Source organism: Drosophila nasuta, chromosome 3 (assembly GCF_023558535.2).
Source record: "Drosophila nasuta strain 15112-1781.00 chromosome 3, ASM2355853v1, whole genome shotgun sequence".
Taxonomy (NCBI): domain Eukaryota; kingdom Metazoa; phylum Arthropoda; class Insecta; order Diptera; family Drosophilidae; genus Drosophila; species Drosophila nasuta.
In genome coordinates, this window is record NC_083457.1 from 36,403,614 (window position 1) to 36,423,275 (window position 19,662).

At 35.0% G+C, this 19,662-nt stretch overlaps 1 protein-coding gene across 19 annotated transcripts in view; it reads left to right on the forward strand.

Annotated features, from left to right (window-relative positions):
* Positions 1-19,662, forward strand: part of LOC132794519 (hemicentin-1) — a 232,894-nt gene that overhangs the window by 127,064 nt on the left and 86,168 nt on the right. For 6 of the 19 annotated variants that reach the window (XM_060805026.1, XM_060805027.1, XM_060805028.1 and 3 more), the window contains exon 1: positions 9,087-9,382. The exons of 1 other annotated variant lie outside the window; for it this stretch is intronic. The gene's annotated coding sequence lies outside the window, so the exon portion shown is untranslated. Of the gene's footprint in view, positions 1-9,082; positions 9,383-13,168; positions 13,436-19,662 lie in introns of those variants that run through there. 12 more of the 19 variants (XR_009633206.1, XM_060805023.1, XM_060805024.1 and 9 more) reach the window with 5 other exon arrangements.

A 19,662-nucleotide genomic window follows, 5' to 3' on the forward strand; every position in this document is an offset into this window, starting at 1 on the left:
TCATAAACTTTAACGAAAGGGAAGCTCCCACAATTTGTTGCTTTCTTTTTAATTTCTTACTTTCTCTCCACTTTAAACCAACATTGCAGCCCCTGTTCCCAGTTACTCATAAAAACAACAAGCGCCTGCTTGGTCGTTTCCAGCACCCTCTTCCAAAAGGTTTTTTGGACAACCCTCCAAGTTCGTCCCCCTCTTGGCCAAGTTTCGTTAGGCCTCTGCATAATTTTGAACAATTAAAGCACACAAATGTGCAATTTTAACAATTACTTCAACTTCCGATTGGCATAAGGAGCATACTTCATAGCCAAGACCGAGAGAGCGAGACCACGCCCACCGCTTACAAAGTTCTCTCCTTCCCTACCCCTCAACGAAAACTTTAATCCTTTTTACATTCAAATGAGGCAGCCAAGCGACGTTTCAGTTGAGGGGGAGGCACATGAAATTATTTACCAACCGCACAACAATTTGCATAATGTTGGGGCTCCCAAAAAAAAAAAAATAGAATAAATATAAAATTTGAGTGCAGGAAATAATGCTTATACTAAGCCAAAAAAAAAAGAAAAGAAAAAATCATATCAAAAATGAAAAGACTGAAATGTAGAAAAAACAACGGAGAAAGAATGTATTAAATTGTTTTAATTTCTAACAAAATGCGAAATCTTAAAAAAAATATTTCAAACTAAATTTAATTTGCAAAGAGCAGCGAAATTTTCTTTTTTAATAATTACATTGTAATTACTTGTGTTTATTAAAGTTAGGAGTTGGTTAGGTAGCGGATTACGTATACATGCATTGTTTTCATTTTTAATTAAATAAACAACGAGTCAACAACGGGGGAATTTTTTCGTTGTTGCTGTTGTCGAGTTATTTTTCCGGCAACAAGCGCCGGACGCAGCGCATCCGTTGCAATGTGTAACGGCAGCAAAATAGAAAATAATATGAAAAGGTCGCCAAAGAGTTGGCAAAAGAAATGGCAGAGCGGCGACCACAGAACAGAGAACCGGGAACAACAGAAAGAGAGAGAGAGAATGAGAGAGAGAGAGAGAGAGGCAGGCAACAGCAGCAGAAGCTCGAACTCGACTCCATTGAACGTGAACTGACATTAGGGATTAAAAGCGCAGTATTTTCCGTATTTTCTTTTTTTTTTGTGTTTTGTTCTTCTCGAGAGGCTTCACTCTTTGTCCTCTCTACGTTCTCCACTGGCAGCAACTGGCAACAATTTCATTTTCCATTCATTCCAGATCCCCGTTTTGCCGCATTTCGCATGCAACTGCAACGTGAAGTTGTAGCTAAAAACATTCGCCGGATTCATTAGTGATTTTTTTTCCTTCCCCTCTAGCTGTTGTTGTTGCTGTTGCGGGATTGCTGCAGGATATGTCAGGCAGGCATTGTTATTGTTGTGTTCGGTACTCGTATTTGCTTTTATTATTTATTTGTATTTGTACTTACAATTTTTCCCTTTTTTCCCCCCATTTTCCCCATTCTATTTTTGCCTTTTACTTTGGCTGCAACGCGCGTATTTGTTTGCTCATTACACACGTCATCATGTCAACCGCCAGTGGCCATGTCCTTCTCTCTAGCCTGACCTCCCTTCCCCTCTCTCTCTCTTACTTTCTCGTGCTGTCTTTGTCTCACTTTGACATGTGTTCTGGTTACAGACTGCTGAACAATTGCAAGCGATAGAACAATTGGTTTAGATTGAAGACTAACGAACGCCAGACGGTTGCAAAGGCAAACGCGGGGGGTTTTATTGTCACGGGGAGCGGGCAAGGAAGTGCAACAAAAGGATTGCATGCTCCTGTGTTTGGAGCTTTGTCTCACTCTCTCGCGAGTTTGATTAGATGTTATTTTGCGCAAGGAAAATTAAAATATATATAACATAGTTGCATAGTATGAGTATTCTAAAGAACTTCAATTAGGAGAAAGGCACATAGCAAACAATCAACGACCCAACGAAAGCTGATTGATATGAAACTCACTGATTTGAAAGAGTTTGAGAAATAACATCATTTGGATTTGTAAGGAATTGAAGTAGGCAACTTGTCAATTGGGTTCGCTAAAAAAAAAGGAATAATTAGAGGAAAGAAAAGTAATTGAAATGGCAGAATGAATGAAAATAATTTGCTACTAAAAGAGTTAATTAGGATAATTGGATAAAAAATAATTTAAATAAAGTGCAGACTACGTTTAAGAATCTGAATAACTAGACGAAAGGAAAATAAAATAAGACAAGTTAATCAATAAAGAGTTTTTATGAATAAAAGGTAATACAAATAAGAACTGATATGATGATGAAAATTATATAAAGTTTATCTTAGATACATATTCAAAAGTAACTCTTGAAGATATAAACATTAAAATGTACAACAAATAATGTTTTTAATTTAATATACTAAGTGTTGTTATATATTTAAATGTCTATCTTTATAAAAGCTATTGGACTATGTTATATATGTATTATATTGTACATTGAAAGTCTTAGTGGCTCTGGTTTCATCATTTTACCATAGAATTCAATTCTAGGCTACAGTTATTATTGTAGTAGGATGTGTGCCTACACACACATACACACATATATATTAACGTGACGCTCTCTCGGCTATCCGAAATCTCTCTCGATATTGGCTCTCTTTATCATTTCTCTCATTTCACATTCTATGTTATACATAATTAAGTTAGAAAGTCAGTCTTGATCGAGCAGCAGAATAAATCAGACGCTAAGCTGCAATTCGTGTTGTTTTATTAAGTGTGTATAACTACCACATTATATATAATTTATATATATCCAAATTACTATTGTTCTACAAAATAAGGCATTTCAAGCTAACCAACCTTTAAACTACAACTTTAATAAGCTGCCCAATCTTAAATGTTTATTTAAGCCCAACTGTTCAGCACTCAAAGATTCGTTGTCAGAAATTAGGAATTCGTTCTTAAATAACACACATTCATTGGCCTTGCTAAGAAGTCTGGTCATATTCCATTTGATTTGATTATTTATGGAATCTACAGCATAAGCTCGGAATTTCCCGTTTCCCAACCACACACAACCACAAACACACACTCGCATACACAAACACACATTCAGTCAGATATATTCGATTCGATTTTCGTGTGTTTTCCTGCTTGACCCAATTTGGTTAACATAGAATTTCCGTTTGTGCTCTTTTCCTTTGCCTTTTGCCAGTTTTTTTTTCTATCTCACAACTCAGCTCAGCTCAGATGTTCATTAGCCACATGGCAAAAAATGAAAAGAAGAAGCTTCTCACAAGGTTATGCTTCACTTTACTCTTTTTTCCAGCTATATTTTGGATGAGTTGGCAGCCCTTGCACTCAACACTGCACTGCATAAACCAGGACGTTCTTCTTTTTTTTTTTACACAATTTCACAAACAACATTTGCTAAGCCTTTTGCTGTAGCTGAAGCTGAAGCTGTTCGCGTTCTACACGAAGCTAAACTCGTTAAGAAACGCACATGCAGGAAGAGGAAGAGACATGGAAACGGAAATCCAGCTTTTTAGCAAATTCGTACACTTCATTATGGGACAGAGGAGGATAGAGAGAGGAAAGTGGGAAAAAGGAGAAGAGGAAACAAAACGCGGCTGGCTGGCAGAAATGAAAAGCTTTCAAATGAAACGAATTCGCATTGGAATTCAGTCAGACGTCGAGAAAGAGAAAGAGATAGAGTGTGGGAAAGAGAGAGAGAGGAACAAGGGTCCAAGGCAAACGACTTCAGGCTTCAACCGACGCGGTCTAAGGCAAGTCCTAGGAGTTTTCTGCAGCTCATGGAAAATGTAAATAAAATTCCATGGCAAAACATTTTGCAATTACAGCGCACGAGACTTTTCGACTACATTCAAGCCCAAAAACACAACTCCCAACTTCTGCTCGACTCCACTGGTCATTAAATATTAAGCGAGAGTCGAGAGTTCTGTGTTGTGTAGAGGAACGGGGCTGTGTGGAAGAAGGTGCAACAACGTCTCTGTTTGTCCCCAGCGAGAGCGAAAGTTGTGGGTGCTTTCTGGTTGTAGTATTATGTTCGCTTTTCCTTGGTGTGTTGCGTCTTGATTCGTGAAAATGTCGCGACGGGTTTTGCTTCGCTTTATTTGGGTTTTAACGGCGTCTGGTCCTGGCCAGCCTTTAGCTTGGCTTTCCTGAAATCGTCGCTGCAAATGACTGAAATTAAAGCTAACGAAGCGCGAACATTGCCAACATTTCGCTCGACAACCTCTGAAAACTCTGCAGACATATCGCACACATTTTCAACACCCTCACTTTGCTTTCCCTTCCTTCCTGTCCTCCTGTCTCCTTCTTCTTTCCTTTCCTTTCCTTTGCAGGCAAATGAGGAACGAATCCCAGGTACGACGGCGACTTTGTCTGCGTGGTAGTCTCAGCTTTTCTTAATTTTCACGGCATTTTCGTTGGCTTTTGGCAAGTTTTTCACTTGCACAATTTCGTTTTGCGTGTCGCAAAAAAAAAACAACAAAAAATTGTTGGAGTTTTCTCCAAGCAACAGAGATGTGGAGAGGAGGATTAAAAGTTAAATTCTCATTTTGCGGCAATTGAATTAGCCCGTTAAGAGGTTAACTACGTGTGCAGTCTACAAATGAATCGACGGGGCCCAGTTAAGAGTGGCCCCAAAAGTGGCTTAGCAAGAGCCAAAAGACCCGCACTTTTGTGGTTAGTGCAGGTCAAGGAACTGCTCCTCGGCTAAGATATTCAAGCTACTTGAGTTAATTACGCGTATTTACAGCCAAGCAGAAAATAATTAGTGCGGTTCTGCTGTCTGATACTGGATTAGTATGTTAATAACATAATATTATACCCTATGGGCATAATAAATGAAAGAGAGGATATGAAAACGGAAATACAATTCACAAAATAGTTTAGCTTCCCATTCTATATTATTTATATGTGTAGAAGATGCATTTCTTTATGTTAAACATAAAGAAATTTTATTTTTTTTTCTTCAATACTTTCTGAGATTGTAAAGATCATTTAAGTAACAATTTTACTATAAGAAATGTAGAATTGAAAAATAAAAAAATAATTATTTCTTTAATATATGTAGCTCAAATGCAGTAAAACATTTTTGTCCATTTAACAATCAACAAATAATTGATTTAAGTTCAGATTTTTTTATTATATGTGATGGAAAACTAATTTTTAGAAATATTATTATATATTGGGAAATATCAAAATTCAATATAAATATTATTTTTTTTTCCTATTCACATAAAAAGCCGAATACAGTAAAGTATTTAAAAGATTTAAATAGCATGAAAGCAGATTTCTATTCTATACATACCTTCAATGAAATCTTTCTCAAGCCAAATTACAGAGTATTTTCTAGTCTGTCTCTCATTTGTAGTTTATTCTTATTATTATTATACGCTTTGTATGTGCTTGTCCTTGACTTTTCTTAAGCTCTAATGTCAGCTTATGCGTGTTTCTAATTACACAACAAAAACAAACAACACAAAAAAAAAAGGAATCTTATTTCTACTGCTTCTTGCCACACTTTGGGCCACATCAAGTTGACTTTGCGTATAAAGTAAAACCTCTTTTTGGGCTCATATGTTATGCTGTTAAGCATCTCAATCACACAGTCATCTGGCCAACAACACCTGTTCCCACAGGTGAATACAATGAAATCAATAAAGGAAGCTGAAAAAAGGCTAAGAAAAAGTCTGAACAGCTGCTCAGGAAAACGTATTGAATTCGGACTCTGTACCAAAATATTCAGCATCTGCTTTGCATGGACACTTGCCAGGATTAACCAGAAAGAGAGCAAGAGAGAGAGACAGAGAGAGAGAGAGGGAGAGAGAGAGAGAGAGAAAGAAAAACAATAACAGAAAAGGGCCAGCAAAACGATAGCGAATAAAATGAAAATACATAAATAATAAAAGAGTCAGCAGCACACTCAATTACACAACGTCGAGGGCTACTTCGAATCGTATTGGTTGCGATACCTGAGCGTACACTGAGAATTATAATATGTAACGAAGTCCTAGGAAATACAAAATATGATTTTTAGAATTCTTATTTTAAAATTATATTCGCTATCTTGAAATCAGAGATATTTAATTAAAACAGCAAAAATTAATTTTTATATTGAATTGTCCAAGAACTCAAGAGTACTAAGGATTTAATAAATTTCCTTTTTGAAATAAAGTATATGAATATTTGTATTTAAGAAATTCTTAATGAGCTAAAACACATTTGCTCATTTGCTAAGCGCTAAAAATAAGTTTATAATATAAAGTATTTATTTGCTCAAATATACCATAGTTTGATTTATTCTTTAATCATTTTTTAAAAACTCGTAAAAAATACTATATTACCTTAATATTTTATTTAGAATTGTTAAAGATACATAATAGGAATGCCTACAAATGATTATAATATAGTCCAATTGTTCAAACGTAAATTTTAATGAAATAATATTACACAAAATCTTTACTTCCGGTTCTTGTATACGATTATTTTTCTCAGTGCATTTATAGTAGATTGCCTCTTGCTCAGCTACCTGTTCAGACACCTGCCTCAGCGCGAGGGCGCGTGGCAAGAGCAGCAGCAGCAACAGCAACAACGGCAGCAACAACAGCAGCAGCCGCCTCATGTCTCATTAATAAACGAGTCGTGTGGCAGAGTGCGAGTGAGTGCGAGCGAGAGGGGGCGACAACATACGCACAGGTGTCAGACGGCGTTGCCTCAGTTTTGCCGCCACCTTTTGAAATACAAGAAGACGCTGCTTGTTTGCCGTCTTTGTTTTGCTACGCTCATTCGCCACTTGCTGCCGCGCTGCCTCTGCTGCTGCAGTAGCTGCTGCGGCGACTGCGGTTGACGTTGACTGCGACGCTGCGTTCTCTCTTGGCTGCTTTTGCCTCTCTGGCTCTCGCTCGCTCTCTCGCTCAGTTGTGTAGAGTTTTATGGGCTATGTAGAGTATCTGGATTTTATCTGCGTGCGTACTTTTGTTTTGGCCGCCGGCCAGCTTTTGCCTTTGTCATTCTCGTTCTCATTCTCATTCACACTCACATTCTTATTCTCTTTGCTGTTGTCTTTTGCTCTTGTGTCCTTTTTGGAGGTTTCAGTGCGTTTTCAAGCGCCAAAAATAAATCCCATGCATATAAATTCGCATGTCGCACTCTCTCTCTCTCCCTCTCTCTCTCTCGCTCTCCCTGTTGATGTCGCTGCCCTCTTTTGTCTCAAATATCTATGCATATTTCTTAGTTTTTCCAGCATTTTCGGCTAATTAATGTCTGTTTTGTCTGTGACCCAAATATTTCCCACAACTTTTGATGTCAATCGGAACATTAGCGTTGATATTTTTATCGCTGAACTTGAAATCTTTGCCATAGGTTGTCTTCTCCTCCTCACTCGTCTATCTTGTAGATCACATCTGTAATTCATCTACCCAGCGGTCGGTCGATATTCTCGGATCCAATTTGTAGTTCATTGAGCACATTTTGTGTTTTGTGTAAATATTTTGGCTGTTTAGATTTGCGCCGTTGAATCTTAATGGTTTGGCCAAATTTATATATACATAGATTTGTATGTAAATACTATATAGATATTATGTATATGGATTTCCTTGTACTCAATTGCCCCAGTTAGTAGTACAACATATAAGCAAGTAATATTGAATGTGGTATTCTATTGTGGTATATCAAAGTTTATAGTTTCAGTTATGCAGCATTAAATCATCGATAATAATATGAAATATTAACTTAAATTGGGTTGAATAGAATTATAAACTTTTTAAGATCTCTAAAATGTAACTATGATTTGTGATCGTAGAATTTCTTTACAAAATTTTGGTGAAGATATGCAAAATATTTTAAAATTGTGGCCAATAGTTTACATTCCCATCATATAGTTGATTATTATTGACTATTATATAACTCATGATACAAGTATTATAAAAACAAAAATTATTTATAAAATGTTTAAAATCTAAAAAGTATAAGGGTATTACATCATTCGCTAAATCAAATAGATAAATTTAGAATACATCACAATGTTAAATTATGAAATATTATAGAAATAAATATTATTGCATGAAAAAGGCTATTTATTCAATTATGAAATATAGAAATAAATATTATTTCATTGAAAAGGCTTTTTTTAAATAAGCGAAAAACAATTTTCAGTAAAATTTTATCACTGCGCAATTGTAGAAATATTAAAAACAAGGCTTCCTGGGGATTTTAATTATCAAGAATTATGGTCGTAAAAAATTGATTAGGAATAATTCAATTTATCATAATATGTTTACACAAACTGGTCTCGCATAAGCATAGTAGAGATCATTCGCTGAGTTAATTGCCTTTTTATAATATGTTGTTCTTGGCTAATGTACTTGATGTTGGCCAAGAAACAAGTGTCTGAATATGTTTTGTGTGCGCCGTTAAATGCATGTAAATTTCAATTTGTAGCGCACAAAACGTCAATTAGGCGGTCAAGCGCGCAAGCGGCAAATAGTAGACAACTGTTTGCGTATAAATTTATTGGCAACAATTGAATTCAGGCCATAAAAGCAAACATATTTCATCAACACAAAATGTAAGATCAAGTAATCAAATTATGCGCAGATGAAAACCGGGCCAACAACAAATAACAACAGCTATATTCGAAATCCAGACAGAAAGGAAACGCTCTGCCCGCAGATGCCAAAGTCAAATTTATAGCAGAGACAACAACAACAACAACAACAGCAACAACAATAATAACGGAAAAAAGTCTACAAACGACGGGAAACATGTGGCTATGACTGTGGCTGTGGCTCCAACTGTGACTGTGGCGCTCGAAACGCTTGAAACACTTGACCAACAACGCTGCTGCTGCTGCTGCTACAGCGACGTCAGCTGTAAGACAAGGCAACAGCAACAGCAACAGCGACGTCACAGTCGACGTCAGCGCCAACGCCAACGCAGCCGGCAACATTTCGCGTGGCTGGCACTTAGGGGTGGCTTTTCTGCAGCCGGTTGTCAGTGCTGCCAACTGCGCTGCCGACGCCACCGTCGCCATCGTCGTCGCCGTCGTCGACTCTTTGGCTTTGGCTGCCTTTTCAGCCATCAAGTGGATTTCAGTTTCATTTTGAACGTCGTGCGTCGAGTACGTGGACGATTCCCCAAAAAGCGCGCGCGTCTCTTTCGCTCGCCTTTCACGACCAGCAAAAAGCAACTCGACTCGAAGCGAATTTTTGTCTCTGACGTTGTTGTCACTTTTTGGCCTGGCCAAAACAGCATCCGCTACCAAAACAACAATTGGCAGTAATCAGCGCGCGTGTGAACTAAACAACCAACAAAAAAGAAAAGAAAATCTATAAAAATAAATTTAAATTTTGAGTTGTGCACAGATATACTCAGCTATGTGAAAGTAAGCAAAAGAAAATCGAAAACGAAAATGAAAATTTGAAAAGCAGCTAAAGCTAATATGCCACAAGAAATAATATGACAAAATTCAAGAGGAAAATCACAGCTATAACTCAAAAGTAAAATTGCAAAATATAAGCAGCCAAATAGCTACTTAAAATATCTAAAGCAATAATTCAAATCGGAATGAATATGTATCAATAATTAAATCCCTCTTATAAATATAGAAAAATATAGCCTCAATAAAAAAAATAATATGATAAATTCAAGAACAAATTTACAGATATAATACAGAAATAAAATTACAGAAATAAATAAATATCTATTAAAAATATATAAATATTTACATGTTTATATATAATAAATTTATAAATTTAATCTATAAAAAATTTAAAGTTATAATAATTATTGAAATACACGAAAATAATGAAACAAAATTTCATTGAAATATTAAAGAATATTATTCATATTATGAATATGAAATCAAATGTTTTATAAAAGAATTGTGAAACGAAAATTAAAATTAAATAATTTAATTTTGCGAAAGTTAGGATATACTCCAAAAATAGGAAAAAGAAATAAAAGAAAAACTAATAATACACAATTTTCCAAAACCTCCACAAATCCAAACAAATGTTTGGAATTGGAAAAAAAATGATATATTCGGAATTATTAATAAAAAAAAAAAACATTAAAAATATGGACAACACATCAAAGTTCGCCCTTGAAAACAATTTCCGGTGCATTTGGAAAATTAGCTAAATATTTATAAACGAAAAGGAAAAAACAAGTTTTCAACGTGAAAATAAATTTCTTCAAGCAATCGAATAAATAACTTGTGCGACCTTTTGCATTATGTTTGTCTTGTAATAACTCACAGACGAAATAGAAAATTCGGCGACAGAATTCAGCATAAATTTATGTCACAGCTAAAAGTAAATCGAACACATAAAACTGTTGTCAAAGACAACAACAATAACAACAAAGAGAACAAACCAAAATAAAATAATGTGTGTTATTTGTAATATTAGTTTTTTTTTTGAAAATGAGCAAATGTTGAAAATATTTTGCTGCGCTAAAAGCGAAAACGAAAATAAAAATGTTTAGATATATTTGTCTAGTTTAGATTTGTATGTACATTATATATGTACTATATATATTTGTATATATATATATATAATCGCCGGCTAAGCAAATCGGCAAAATTATATCATAGCCGCTACAAAATATTTAAAAATAGCGCGCAACGATTTTTAGTTTGTCGCTGACGTTGTTTTTCATTTCGCACACCAACAAAAAAAATGTGTCATGCCTGGCACAAATATATGTAAATCGAAAAAAGTAAAATCGGCCAGTTCGTCTATATAGTATATAGAAAAATTTGCTGTCTGCTTTTTGCTGCTCATCGAATCGATGAGCAAAATTCAACTAAACAGCAAAATGTTGCATGTGTTGCTCTAACGACAAGCATATGGAAGACATATATATAAGGCATAAATCAGACGATATATCGCACTGACATGCTGTCCCCATATGACATTTAAATCATTGAGCGAAAACTGGAAAAACAACGGCATAAATAAGCAAATAATAGAAAAGTGATCAATTCTTAAACACACAGGTGAAAATTTGTTGGCGAATTTATCGCTTGAATTAAAAAGTAATAAAACATTACACAGAAAATAAAAAATATATAGTTATTATCTGGTATTTAAATGAGCTAAAGTAAATAGAATTTCATAGTAGCAGGAAAAAGCGATAAAGATATAAACGTTATTTCACATTTGACATTTTCAGTGGCTTTTTTCTTGTTTCTCCCTCAAAACGAGGAGTGAACAAAAAATGAACTGAAATTTCAATGCCACCTGTTTCTCGTTCTGCTGGTTGTCGGTCTGTTCCAAGTTCAACCTGCATCAAGAATCAAACCAAACAAAGTTCGTTTTATTTTTTATTATTATTTCGTTTATTTCTGGTTACAAACGTAACATTTTTGTGGCGCGTCCTCATCGAATCCTCCCTCGATGAAAGAGAGAAAGAGAGAGTGAGATGGTCACATTTTGTGTGCACATTTTAATTCACGGTTCGATGACCACAACGGAAATTCCTTTAATGACCACATGCGACGACGCGGACAATGACGACGACATCGACGTCGACTCTGCATCGGGAGCTGAAGCTGAAGCGAAGCTGCTGGAGCAGAGCGAGAGACAAGTGCACGTGTGTGTTCCCGCCCGATGATGGTAACCTGAACTCCGCAACTGGCAACTGGCAAGCAGCCAACTGACTGGCTGTTGACCAGTTCACCAGTTGGCCTGGCCTGGCCTAAATGCTTGACCCTCCTCCATTGTGTCTGTGCGTGAGGCGACTCATAAAAGGCAACGTTGCATTTCATTTCTCTCACTCTCTGGCTTAACGTCATTTTAACGGCCTCTCTTCTCTCACATGTTTGCATTTATTTACTTTTTTTTTGTATTTTTGGTATTTTTGATCATTTTTCTGCTGCGCGCGTTAAATATTTAAATACGTTGCCTACAACATTATTTTGAAAATTTAAATTGCGAATTATACGCGCCGTTGCACATGTGGGAAGCTAAAGCAGCAGATGGAGCAGAAGGAGGAGGATAAATAAGCAGGGGGAGGCATTCGTTGAGGTGCGTGTAATGTGCGTTACGTGCAGTGGGAACCAAGTGGCTCTCAAGCCATCCTAAGCCCAGCTACAACTCAGCATTTAGGCTCTGTTTTAGTTGAGAAAAATGAGTTTCGGAATTTCTGTTTTGTTTTACCCTGATGGGAAAATAAGGAATAGAACGTTTAAGAAAGGACTTCAATACTTGTAAGGAAACAAGCAAAACACACACAGATTAAAGTCAAGCGATGAATTCATAAGATTAACATATAACAATTTAAAAATATGAAACTCGATAAAAGAAAAACACACAAGCGATTAATACATCCAAATAAGTTATTTAAGAACTTAAATGAATGCGAAAGAAGCAAAAAAAATTATATAAAATAAAAGGAATTATATAAACACCTATCACCATCGTTGAAATAAATAAATAAAAAATTAACTTATAAATATATAACATAAATTACATTCCATTAATTACAGACAACAATAAAATGGATGAATGAAAATATAAGCAATACCAAAGTCTAAGAAAGGCAAGAGCAAAAATTTGAATAAAAAAGACACAAACTTGGCATAAAAATATAAAGATTAAATACCAATAAACAAAACTTAAATACCAAATTAAATGCTAAATAAATTACAGACTGAAAATTCAATGTAATACACAAAAGGGATACTAAATAAATATAATATTTTATAAACATAAATTGTATGATAATATTGACGAAAAAACTACTCATATAAAAGTTACAAAATTGTTATAAGTCCTAATGAAATTAAAAATAAATTAGAAACTCCATCAATTGAAAATAGAATATAAAATCGATATTACACTTTTTAAAGAAAAGACTCAAAATTAAAGCTAAATTTAAATACATACGTATAAACAAAATTATAAATCCTAAATTAAATGCTAAATAAATAACACACTGAAAAGCCAATTGGGAATGTAATACACAAAAAAGATACTAAATAAATATTTAGTAAAATATAAATTACATGCAATTCAATTGATAAATGCAGCTAATTAGGTATAAGAATAAACAAAAAATCTAATAAATCAGAATATTAATTATAACAAATAATAAATTCTCACACAATTCGTAAACAATCACAGGCTTTTGTTCAATTAAACGCGTTGAAATCATCTTGAAAATATATAACATAATTTATGGATGCAAAAAAAAAGTAAAACTAAAACAAAAACAATGACAAAAATGGGAACAAATGCAATAATAAATAATGTAATTTATGCGAAAAATAGTCTCTGCTCTCGTTCTCTCTGACTGTATGATTATGTATTATAAATTTGAAATTATAAATCATATGCAAATACATGCCTCATATGCAATCAAAATGTTTGCAATTTTATGGATTTATGCAAATGCCAAATGAGATTTGAGACAAGCTTCAAACTGAGAAAATGTAAGTAAAATGCAATTAAATTTTTTTGGGGAAAATTTGTGGAGAGTTTTGTGTGTTTGTCGTATCATTGGACAAGCCAATTGAAGAGCAAGCGAAGCAAATCAAATCATGAGTCAGACAACTTGAAAACTCAATAGCGACTTCATTACACAGCCACAAGCAAAAGGAAGCGATAGAGAGAGAGAGAGAGAGAGAGAGAGAGAAAAGGATAGAAGGATACTTTCCTGCTTGGCTTTCCATATGAAAAATGCCTGAGAACTTCGCTTCATTTGTTACAATTACAAAACTGGACTCTTGACTCGACTCGAGCTCAGGAAACTCAAGTTCGAGTTAAGTTGATTTTTGATTGGGAATTGCTGGACAAGTGAAATTTTTGTAGCATACCTTTAGATGGGGATCCTGACCTCAGGTCGTTGTGTTTAGTTTACTTTTTGTATTCCATTTCGTTTGTGCAATCAATCAAGCGCATGAGTAAGGTCAACATGCAGGGGTCAAGTGTTGTTTTCTGCTCTCAGAGCGAGAGAGAGAGAAAAACAGATACGAGTCTAAGGAACTTGTTCAAACTTACGGCTTGACTGCACATCATTTAGATTTAGTTAACCCGGCGCATGGCTAAAAATAAGCATTTGTCTATAATACTTTGGCTTGTTTTTTCTTTAGTTATTTTGTGAGTTTTCAGTCTGGCTTGAAAGCAGCACAAGAAATGCCTTGATAAACACTTTTCGCATCGTCGTCGACGTCTTCTTCACCTGTCGCGACCAAGAAACAAAAACATTTTCTCCCCCTCGAGTTCACAGCAATTGAGCAGCGCATTTCTTATGCAAAGGCAAAAAAACGACGACAACAACAACAACAACAATAAACAAAACACTTGATGGCAACAGCAATAAGAAAACAGAACACACTCTTTTCACTTTCCCAGGCCCAACATCAAGAATTAACATTACAAAAAAAAAAAAAGCATCGCGCATTTTGATTTCTTTTCGTCGTCTTTCGTGGGTCGCTTTTGGCGTTCTTCTTCTTTCCCTCCCTCTCACTCTCTCCTTTCGCTTTGTCTCCCTCTAATAACTCTGTGTTCTGGCGTCTTTTGTTTGCCCTTTGATTGTTGCGAATATTTTCTTTATCAAAGTGGTTTCCACAGCTGACGGCGTGGGCTTCCTTTTCACATTTTCACATTTTCAACTGACGACGCCCCGCAGCAGCAGCAACAGCAACAGAAACAGAAGCAGCGGCAGCATAATGATTGGCAAATTGTAGCGGTAGCTAAGCTTGGGAAATAGACGGGCTTCTTTATCAATAAAATAGGGTTAATAACATAAGAGGTTGGCTGTTGTTAAAGGCTATATTGGTTAGACAACTTAAAAGCACATAAATGGACTAAAAGCTATATAAAGAAATTTATTCTTTGAGAAACTTTAACTTAAACTATCTTAAAACTATTATGAGATTTCTTATTTCATATTAAAATTATTATAACACTAACTTGTAATATTTTCAAAAAACACTACATTTGAGTGCAGTAAATTTATGCTTTAAATACTTCATACAGGATTTATTTTAATTAATGTGTTTTCTTGATGATGCAACAGTAAAACAATTTTATAAGTTTTGTAATTTCTTGATATGTATTTATTATTTCAGTTGGAAAATTCTACAAAATAAATTCAAATTCTTGATGATGCAATTCTGACAAATGTTCATTTGCTTTGAAAAGTCTTTCTTCGTGTTTATTATACCCACTACTCATAAAGGCCTTAGTTTCTTTTATATGTTTTTTAGTATATTTTACACATTATGGTGTTTTTTGAATTAATATACAAAATATAATTGTTGGTATATTTACAGTATTAATGCGGTATATTATTTAGGTATATTTTACAAAATACTGCACTTTTTTCGTTTCACAGTGGAGCACACTCGACTGTAGCTTTCGTACTTGTTTATTTATTATTTATTTATAGAATTCAATAAAAAGAACTAACTAACATTTTGGTTACAAACTCTTTATCAAAACACAATATTTTTGTTCATAGAAACTAATAAATTCAACACACAATACGCTCTCTAATAAATTACTAAAAAGTAGGTCTTCTCTTTGAGCTCATTTCTTTTAGAGTCCAACGTAAAGGGATAAGAGAAATTATTTAAAATAATGTACCCCTGGAGAACAATGTGTTATAGACTGAACCGAGCACTTGGCTTGATTGACACATTGACAAATCAAGTGACTCTGGAGAACCGTAATGGACAAACATATGTATATTATTTTCATTAATTGCCCGGCCTCGTCGATTTCGTATCGACTTTAATTAGTTGCTTTAACTGTTTATCGACCGCAGTGAACTATAATGAACTAAATCGATTCCAAAATGCCCTTACACAATGTTTGATTCAACGATAAAGCGAGCAAATAAAAAAGCAATTAATGCGCTTGTCATATTCAATGTGCGACTCGCAGGAAGTAAGTCGATGTGTGTGTGTGCATATCTGTGTGAATGTTCTGTAACTAATTAAACAACAACAGAGAGCGAGAGCAAAAACGTTTGTCCAGCAGTTCAGCAGCAATCGTTATAATATTTTCGGGGTAAACCTAATAAAAATATTAATGGCTTTCACACTCACGACCCTCGACAGTTTGTGTGTGTGGAGGAAGCTTTGTGATCTGTGTCCTGTTTTTGGCCATAAGCTCGACCGCATAAATATTTGCTCAACGTATTACCAGAGGTCGAGCATGTTTGGGCATTGTCCTTGTCATATGTTTGCCTCTGCTTTGCATGTCATAAATTGCTGCATAAACAAAGGCGCAGGACCTCGTCGCCAAAACACGCCTCCTACTTAAAAGAGGAGGGCGAGAGAAGGTTTTGTTGTTGTTGTTGGGGGGAAACTTTTACCACACGCAGTCGAAATGATATTTTTCATATGAGCTCGAGGACATGTGTCATAAATTCAGATGCTCGCTTTATAATGATGATGTTTTGGCGTTGTTCGTTCGCTTCTGACGAAAAGGGAAATAGTTTTTAGCTTCCCATTTTTTGTGTTTTTTTGTGTTTTGCGTTCGCTGCTTATTTGCCGACTGTCTGGAACTGGAGTTGTCTGTTGGAGTTCGTATTGTTTGCAGACTAAACAAGCGAAGGACTCCCAGCTCCTCCTATATCTCGGTCTGGGTCTGTTTCTGACTCTGACTCTGGCGTCCATGCATCATCATATTTTTGGCTTGCACTCTGGCATTGTTGTCTGCGTTTTGGGGCGCATTGTTTTAAGGCCTGCCCAGCTGTCTCGCCGCCATATGTCATGTATGGCAAAAGAGAGCTGTAAAAATACCCTGCAGAAATATTTAAAATTGAAGTAGTAACCCCTAGAGTTGCGTCATTTCTTTTTTGGTTCATTGTTTCTCAGCTGTTTGAAGAGTTTTGATGACACTGGAATTAATAAATTGTCTGAATTTACTTTATATCTTACAAATTTGAAGTCAAAATAAAATCATATTTTTAACATATATATTCTTCCTGAAATTTAAAAAAGTGGTCTTCGAGATATAGAAGAAAAATCTATAGTAAATGCCTATGATCGAAAATAAACGATGAACAAAATCGAGCAATGAGTGCAATAAAACAATCAACAATGTTTGCAAGAAAGTCGAAAAAGTAAATTAAAGGATGTTTACACAACACTAGCAAAAACCCAATAAATCAATTTTCTATTTCATTATTTCATTTTTTTTTCCTTTTTTCTAAAATGTTTTTAAGAAGACTTTAAAGTAGTACACGCTATAAATAGTAAAATAGTAAGAACATATTTTTGTATATTGTATATTTGAACGCTGTTTGATGGGTAAATAAATATCGTGAATAAATTTGTTATTGTTGTTTACTGCATACTACAATTCATTTCGATATATAGTACATAAAAAGTATATGAAAGTTTTAATAGAGTCAATAATAGTCAAACTTCTCGTATATTATTGGAACTAAATTAAATGAGAAATTAGTTGGTTCGCTTTCCTTTAATAGTGGAACTTACAGAGCATCTTCAAGTCGTGCAATTCTTGAATTCTATTTTTTTTGTACAATTTTTTCACATGTCGCGACATGTTGGCAGTGCCACCAACAATTGAAATTATTTTAGCGTGAAATATTATTACCATATACTCGTATGCTGCCAAATATCGCGCTGCAATTTGTGCAGCACTGTACGCCAGTGTTGAAAAGCGCATGCAAACAAGTACGTTTCGTATGTGTGTGTGTGTGTGTGTGTGTGTGTGTGTGTTATCCAAGAAGGGAGTAAAAAGGATAAGCCCAACGAGTCGCATAAGTAAAAAATAAATAAAAAACACACGCAAATTGTTAACCACACACGAAACATTTCTCATGCCTTGCTTTTATTTATTTGTTTCGCCTCTCATTTTCTCATTTTAATTTCAGTAGTATTTTAGCATTTTCTTCGTATGTGTTTGTGTGCTGTTTTTTTTGTTTTTATTTATTTGTTTTTATGCTTTCTCTGATGGTGTGCGTTGATATCTGCTGATGAATTTACGACAAGCATGCATTCGTTTCGTTTCGTTTCGTTTCGTTTCGTACACTCACACATTTATGACTAACACTCATATATGTACGTTTGAGTATTACCTTTTCTAATCTAAATTTATGTGCAACTTACCAAATGTCACACCACAAACACCTGCGATGTCGTTTTTTATTTTATTATATTTTTGTTTTCGTTTTTTACACACCTCACACACACACCTCGAGGGACTTGTCTGAGTTGGCCTTTTTTTAACTCCTTGCTCCCAGACAGCATTCAAGAGCGCTCATAAAGGGTATTTATTATTTTTGCAAAGTGCTCGTAACACGTAGTAAAAATAATCAAAATTACGTGTATAATAGTAATATAATATAAAATTGTAATATGCAAATCATTGATGAGATTTAATAGTCAGATTTTATTAGATTACATTTTTAGATCCTTCACTTTCAATAAAATGGTAGAAAAGAAGCATTATTATAAGCTATACTATATTCTGTTTGTATAGTATTCTTTAATATGCAAATGATTGATGACATTTGACGGTCAAATTCTACGCATCAATTCCAGCTTAAATTAAAAGACACTTCATTGAAAAATCATAATTTTCCTTTTTTATTTTCGTAGTGTTCTAAAGATGGCAAATATTTGTTTTAAGAAACTTCTCTGGACAATGAAGTCATTCTTTGAAGCTATGCAAATAATCATATTTCCTATATCCTTCACTTGAATAATAATTTTGAAATACATTTCTATTTCATTAGTTGTATTTAAACTTTTGTATAAGAACATTCTTAAAAATTTGTCAAAGTAAACATAAATTATTTATTCGGATAACATCAAAATTTATCCATAGCTTTTTCGTATATTTATCGTTTACCTAATGTTATCTCAGAGCTGAGAACGTCAGGTATTCGGAAGTCGTGCCATCTAGATCTAGATCCTTTTGAATTGTGCTACTTCTGTCGTATTTTTTGCACTTGCTGCACGCAAAGTTGTGTTAAGCACACATTGGAGAATTGCGGACAAAAACAAAAACGAAATGAGTTTTTGCAAATTAATTAGTCAAATAGCTGGGCACAAAGTTTTATCTCCTCGTCGACCTCTGAACATGTGCCTAATTAGCGCAGCGATATCTACCATATATACTATATATAGTATATATTTTGGGGCAAGTTGTTCGCCAATTGACGGGCCAATTGCTTAGCCAAGTGAAATTTGAGATGTTGCACATGGAAAATCCAACGGGGAGAAATTACATTAAAATCCTAAATAATGAAATTGCCAAGCGCAATAAAATGATTTTATGATTATGGCCTCTCTGTGTGCGTGTATGTGTGTGTGTGGCAAGTGGCAAGTGGCAGGAAAATGCGTGTGGCATACCACATACCATCAGCAAAAGCGCTTGAGCTACGCGCTGTAAATTAATAATATCAACTTTGGCAGCAAATGTCAAAAAAGGGCAAGCAAATAGCCTGGCAAACACCCAAACTCTCTCCTTCTCCCCTCTCCCTTCCCACTTTCCCCCCTCGCATTGTGACATGTGTCTCTGTGTGGCAACTTCGATGTTTTTCGGTATCGAGTCATGTTGTTTGGGGTGTGTGTGTGTGCGTGACTTGGCGTCTGTTTGGTGTTTACAGCCTGCCGAATCAAACTTTCAATGTGTGTGACATGTGACTTTGCGGCAACCAAGTGAAAGCTCCTCG